Raw genomic sequence first — 7,311 nt, forward strand, 5'->3', positions numbered from 1 at the left:
GACATAGGGCGAAGTATGCTTAGTAACTGTAACACCCCAAAACCCAGCCTAGAAGTTTAGGCCGAATTTTGGAAGTTACATTGATCATTGAAGTGATCATGGGAAATTTTAGTTTAACAAATTGAAAACATTACAGTATTTAAGTGCCGTAAAAACTCCCAGATATAACGTCCTGTTATTACAAAAATTTCAGTCCAAAGAAAACCATTTTAAAAAACCCAAATTAAAATTGTACCACAGTTTAGACTCTTATCTTGACTATCCAAGAACTCCAGCATGCTGAGTCAAAGCTATAGAAAACGAAAGTGTACCTAAAAGGGGAAACACTGAGGGGGTGAGCTACACAAGCTCAATGTGAGTTTGACACATGACTAAAAATAGAATTACAAATATCAATTTGATAGCGAAACATACTTATAGATATACACAGAATCAGAAACTGAACTTGGAACCAATGTCCCAACAAAATGTAACAATTTAAGCACACCATGTCACACACAGACAATCAGTCATAAATGTTTGATACGCGTGATATTCGTGACACGTTTTAAATATTTATAATAATCCGTTCTTGAAACTAACTATTATCACGATGAAGGCAAGTTTACCTATCGAATAGTAGTATAGCTTTAGCAAGACCGGATTGTCGAACCCAAAGGAACTAAAAGTACTAGTAATGACTGTCTTTTTATTATCTAGCCTAAGAATAATGGGGTTTGTTTTAACTGACTAATTAACTAAACTAAGAATTCACAGAAAATAGAATTGGGGAATTACTTTTGGAAAAAAGGATTCAATTAAGACAATACCTAAGGAAAAATCCATCTAGACTTCGCTTGTTATTTGACTCTGAATCGAACGATTTATTCATTTGACTTGATCCGTAGAAAATTCTTAAGTTATATTATTATCTCTCTCGAGACTAACAATGTCTAACCCTAGGTTGAATAATTGAAATCTCTTTCAAATTAACTCCCTAGGGTTGCATTAACTCGATCTATGGATCCCCTTATTAGGTTTCACTCTAATCCGGTAAAATCTTGTCACCCTATCTCTAGGCGCGCAATCAACTCCGCTTAATATGAAAAATGTACTCTTAGACAGGGTCTATTTCTCCTTTAAATAAGAGCTTAACTTGAATCAATATCCTGGAATATCAAAACAAGAATGAAGAACACATAATTAATAACAAGTCAAATATTTATCATACAATTCAGATAATAATAACAAGATCTGTCTTAGGTTTCATTCCCCTTAGGTATTTAAGGGTTTTAGTTCATAACTAAAAAGATAAACATCTCAGAAGAATAATGAATACAAAACATAAAGAAAAACCCAAAACTCCTGAAGGGAAATTGAGAGGAGATCTTCAGTCTTGATGGTGAATCAGGCTTTTGAGATGGATCAATCGGCTTTCCTGGAGCAGTTCCCTGTTTCCTACTCTGTGTGTCCCATTTTTCACCTCCTCTTATAGGCTTTAGAATGCCTAAGAACCCTCAAAATTAGCCTTTTTCGAATTGGACTCAACCTGGGCTCGACAGGGGCACGCCCATGTGCAATTACTTCAGGTCATGGTCAAGCCTGTTAAATAGGCACGGACGTGTGGTCCACCCGTGTGAGTCGTGCTTCGATTCTGTCAAATTGACACGGTCGAGTGGTCTACCCTTGTGAGGAAGTCTAGGCCGTGTTGATTTTGTACGTTGGCCTATTTTCTCTGTTTTTGGCCCGTTTCTCGTTTCTTTCACTCTCCTACGCTCACCTAAGTATAAAACATGTAATTAAGGCATTACGAGCATCAAATTCACCAAAATCTAAGGAAAAATTTATAAACCGTAAATTATACATATTTTTACCCCATATTTAATACATTTTACGGATGATTTTCCATTAGAATTGGTGAATTCGATGCTCCTAATGCTTTAATTTCATGTTTTATACTTAGGAGAGCATAGGAGAACGAAAGGAACGAGAAACGGGCTAAAAACGGAGAAAATCGGCCAAAGTACGAAATCAACACGGCCTGGACCTCTTCACATGGGCAGACCTCTTCACCTAAGGGGAATGAAACCTAAAACAAATCTTGTTATTATTTTCTGAATCGTATGATAAATATTTAACTTGTTCTTAATTATGTGTTCTTAATTCTTGTTTTGATATCTCAGGATACTGATTCAAGATGAGAAATAGACCCTGTCTAAGAGTACATTTGCCATAATTAAGCAGAGTTAATTGCGCGCCTAGAAATAGGGTAACAAGATTTTGCCGAATTAGGGTGAAACCTAATAAGGGGATCCATAGATCGAGTTAATGCAACCCTAGAGTGTTAATTAGAGAAAACTCTCGGTTATTCAATCTAGGGATTAGACGTTATTAGTCTTGAATAGGGATAATAACATAACTTAGGGATCTCTGCGGAACAAGTTGAATGAATAAATGGTCCGGTTCGGAGCCAGAATAACAAGTAAAGTCTAGGTGGATTTTTCCTTAGGCATTGTCTCAAGTCAATCGATTTTCCCAAAAGCAATTCCCCAATTCTTTTCTCTGTGCGTTCTTAGCTTAAATAATTAGTTAATTAAAACAAACCCTTTTATTCTTAGGCTAAATAATAAAAAGATAGTTATTACTAGTACTTTTGGTTCCCTTGGGTACGATATCCCGGTCTTGCCGTTACTATACTATTGTTCGATACGTGCGCTTGCCTTTTCGTCGTGATAATAGTTAGTCTAGGTTTGATCTTCATTATAAATATTTATTACTTGTTACGAATCAGCGATCAAGTTTTTGGCGCCGTTGCCAAGGAACTGAAATATTAGGAACACTAAATTTTTATTACTTTAGTCATTTATTTTTCTTGCAATTTTATTTTATTTTATTATTTATTAATTTAATTTTTCTCTCTCTTGGCAAGTTTTTATAGTTTATGACTAGAAGAAACCCGTCAGGACCATTACTTTTTGACGAAGAAATCAATCATACAATTCGATAAAATCAAAGAGAAATAAAGCATAGTTTACGATACACGAAGAACGAGCGAGAAGACGATACTCAAACCCCAACCGAAGAGATGGCCGAAAACCCAAGCAATCAGCTACCTCCTGGAATTGCAGCTAATCAAAATCCTGCTCCACGTAGTATGTATGACTATGCTAAACCTTCTTTAACAGGAACTAAGTCTAGTATAGTTAGACCTGCTATTGCTGCGAATAATTTCGAACTAAATCCTAACACAATTCAGATGATACAACAGTTTGTTCAGTTTGATGATTTGCAGGATGAAGATCCCAATGCTCACTTAGCAAATTTCCTGGAATTTTACGATACATTCAAAATCAATGGCATTTCTGATGATGCCATTCGTCTTCGGTTATTTCCCTTTTCACTGTGAAACAAAGCTAAACAGTGGTTGAACTCGTTATCAGGAGGGTCAATCACTACTTGGGAACAAATGACCGAGAAATTTTTACTAAAATATTTTCCGTTGGATAAAATGGCTAAATTACGTAATGATATCTCTTCTTTCATGCAGATGGATTTAGAAACACTTTACGATGCATGGGAGAGATACAAGGACTTACTGAGAAGGTGCCCTCTCCATAGCTTCAAGTACAAACATTCCACAATGGTTTGAATCCCTCAACTCGGCAAATGGTTGACGCAGCTACTGGCGGAACCATCAATAACAAAACACCTGAAGAGGCTTATGAATTCATTGAAGAAATGTCACTGAATAACTATCAGTGGCAAGTCATGAGGACTAAGCCAACAAAAATAGCCAGCGTTTATAACGTCGATTCAGTTACTATGCTGTCAAATCAGGTAAAACTTGTCAATAAAAAGATTGATGGTTTACTTGGTTCTACGCAGGTACATCCAGTAATGAGGTGGACTCAAGTGGAGGAGGTGTGCATACAGAATATCAACCTTTCAATCCCACAACCGAAGAGGAACAAGTCAACTATATGTGTAACAATAACTTTAGATCTCAAAATAACCCATACAGTAATACTTATAATGCAAGTTGGAGGAACCATCCAAATTTCTCCTGGGGTGGTCAAGGGAATCAAAAGCCACAAAATCCTCAGGGTTTTCAACAACCACTCTATCAACAAGAGAAGAAACTGAACCTTGAGGAGATGCTATCAAAATTCATATCAATGTCAAAAACTCGTTCCAAAATACCGAGACAGCACTTAAAAATCAACAAGCATCAATCCAAAGACTCGAAACTCAGATAGGCCAGCTATCCAAACTAATCTCTGAAAGACCACAAGGTAGCTTGCCAAGCAATACTGAACCTAACCCAAGGGAACAGCTCAACTCCATTAGTACTTAAGATAAAGAAGGATTGATTGAGCCTGAGCCAGAACCGAGGCAAGACAATGTGGTGAGTAAAGATAGAAGTGAGGTAAGTCATAACAAAACAGTGAATGAAGAATACAAACCTCGTGTTCCATACCCTAACGTGACAAGGAAAGACCATTCAGACAAACAATTCGGTAAATTCGTTAAACTTTTAAAAAAAATACATATTAACTTACCGTTTATTGAAGCTCTGTCGCAGATGCCGAATGCAATGAAATTTCTAAGGGAGCTTTTAGCAAACAAACAGAAGTTGGACAAGGCATCGCATACGGAACTAAATGCAGTTTGCTCAGCTATTCTACAGAATAAACTACCCCACAAATTGAGAGATCCAGGGAGTTTTACAATTCCTTGCTTAATTGGTAGTTTAGATGTGAATCATGTATTAGCTGATTTAGGGGCTAGTATTAATGTCATGCCGTACAAAATGTTTAAGCAACTAGGTCTTGGGAAACCTAAACAAACTAGGATGAGCATTCAATTGGCAGATAAAACTATAAGATTTCCTAGGGGTATTATTGAGATGTACTAGTAAAAGTAGATAAGTTCATATTTCTCGTTGATTTCGTTGTTCTCGACATAGAGAAAGATAATAACCCTTTGATTTTAGGGAGGCCCTTTTTAGCAACTGCTAAAACAATTATTGATGTTGGTACAGGTGAGCTTACACTTCGTGTGGGAGACGAAATGATCACCCTTCAAGCTCGTAATTCTGGCATCACATCGGACATTGAAGGTAATAGTTGATAAACCGTAAATTATACATATTTTTACCCCGTGCTTAATGCATTTTATGGATGATTTCTCATTAGAATTAGTGAATTCGATGCTCCTAATGCTTTAATTTCATGTTTTATACTCAGGAGAGCATAGGAGAGCGAAAGGAATGAGAAACGGGCCAAAAACACAGAAAATGGGCCAAAGTACAAAATCAACACGGCCTGAACCTCCTCACACGAGCAGACCACACGGTCGTGTCAATCTGGCAGAATTGGAGCACGGCTCACACGGGTATAGCACACTCCCGTGCCATTCTAACAGGCTCGAACACAGCCTGAAGTAATCGAACACGGGCGTGTCACACGGGCGTGTCCCTGCCGAGCCCAAGTTGAGTCCAATTCGAAAAAGACCAATTTTGAGGGTTTCTAGGCATTCAAAAGCCTATAAATACACACTAGAGGAGGAGAAAAGGGGAGACAGAGAAGAGGGGTAAGGAATTACTCTAAGGAAACCGATTGATCCATCTCAGAAGCCAGATTCATCATTAAGACTAAAGATCTCACCTCAATTCTCCCTCAGGAGTTTTAGGTTTTCTTCATGTTTTGTATTCTTTATTCTTCTGTAATGTTTTCTTATTTAGTTATGAACTAAATTCCCCAAATACCTAAGGGGAATGAAACCTAAGATGACCCTTGTTATTATTTTCTGAATCGTATGATAAATATTTAACTTGTTCTTAATTATGTGTTCTTAATTCTTGTTTTGATATCTCAGGATACTAATTCAAGACATGCTCTTAGTCAGAGGAGGAATAAACCCTGTCTAAGAGTACATCTACCATAATTAAGCGGAGTTGATTGCGCGCCTAGAAATAGGGTGACAAGATTTTGCCGGATTAGGGTGAAACCTAATAAGAGGATCCATAGATCGAGTTAATACAACCTTAGAGTGTTAATTAGAGAAAATTCTCGGTTATTCAATCTAGGGATTAGATGTTATTAGTCTTGAATGGGGATAATAACATAACTTAAAGATCTCTACGGAACAAGTTGAATGAATAAATTGTCCGATTCAGAGCCAGAATAACAAGTAAAGTCTAGGTGGATTTTTCCTTAGGTATTGTCTCGAGTCAATCGATTTTCCCAAAAGCAATTCCCCAATTCTTTTCTCTATGCGTTCTTTGTTCAATTAGTTAGTTAATTAAAATAAACCCTTTTATTCTTAGGCTAGATAATAAAAAGATAGTTATTACTAGTACTTTTGGTTCCCTTAGGTACGATATCTCGGTCTTGCCATTACTATACTATTGTTCGATAGGTGCGCTTGCCTTTTCGTCGTGATAATAGTTAGTCTAGGTTTGATCTTCATAAATATTTATTACTTGTTATGAATCACTATGATCAAGTTTTTGGTGCCGTTGTCGGGGAACTGAAATATTATGAACACTAAATTTTTTATTACTTTAGCCATTTATTTTTCTTGCAATTTAATTTATTATTTATTATTTATTAATTTACTTATTCTTTCTCTTGGCAGGTTTTTATAGTTTATTACTAGAAGAGACCCATCAGGACCCTTACTTTTTGATGAAGAAATCGATCGAACAGCTGGTAAAAATCAAAGAGAAATAAGGCGTAGTTTACGATACACAGAAAATGATCAAAAAGACAATACTTAACCTCCGACCGACTAGATGGCTGAAAACCAAAACAATCAGCTGCCTCCTGTAATTGCAGCTAATCAAAATCTTGCTCCACGTACTATGTATGACTATGCTAAACCCTCTTTAACAGGAACTGAATCAAGTATAGTTAGACCCGCTATTGCTGCGAATAATTTTGAATTAAAACCTAACACTATTCAGATGATACAGCAGTTTGTCCAGTTTGATGGTTTGCAGGATGAAGATCCCAACACTCACTTAGCAAATTTCCTGGAATTTTGCGACACATTCAAAATTAATGGCATTTCTGATGATGCCATTCGTCTTCGTTTATTTCCCTTTTCACTGAGAAACAAAGCTAAACAGTGGTTGAACTCGTTACCACGAGGGTTTATCACTACTTGGGAACAAATGACCGAGAAATTTTTACTAAAATATTTTCCGCCGGCTAAAATGGCTAAGTTGCGTAATGATATCTCTTCTTTTGTGCAGATAGACTTAGAAACACGTTACGATGCATGGGAGAGATACAAGGATTTATTGAGAAGGTGCCCTCACCATGGGTT

The 7,311-nt window shown here is 36.7% G+C and overlaps 2 non-coding genes across 2 annotated transcripts; both read right to left on the reverse strand.

Moving 5' to 3' along the window:
* Nucleotides 1-3,493: 3,493 nt before the first annotated feature.
* On the reverse strand, nt 3,494-3,600 carry LOC121207843 (small nucleolar RNA R71). The gene has a single exon (XR_005902958.1). It is a non-coding gene; the product is annotated as a small nucleolar RNA R71 (small nucleolar RNA).
* Nucleotides 3,601-7,204: 3,604 nt separating this feature from the next.
* Nucleotides 7,205-7,311, reverse strand: LOC121208164 (small nucleolar RNA R71). The gene has a single exon (XR_005903119.1). It is a non-coding gene; the product is annotated as a small nucleolar RNA R71 (small nucleolar RNA).

This window comes from Gossypium hirsutum, chromosome A01, assembly GCF_007990345.1.
Source record: "Gossypium hirsutum isolate 1008001.06 chromosome A01, Gossypium_hirsutum_v2.1, whole genome shotgun sequence".
NCBI lineage: Eukaryota > Viridiplantae > Streptophyta > Magnoliopsida > Malvales > Malvaceae > Gossypium > Gossypium hirsutum.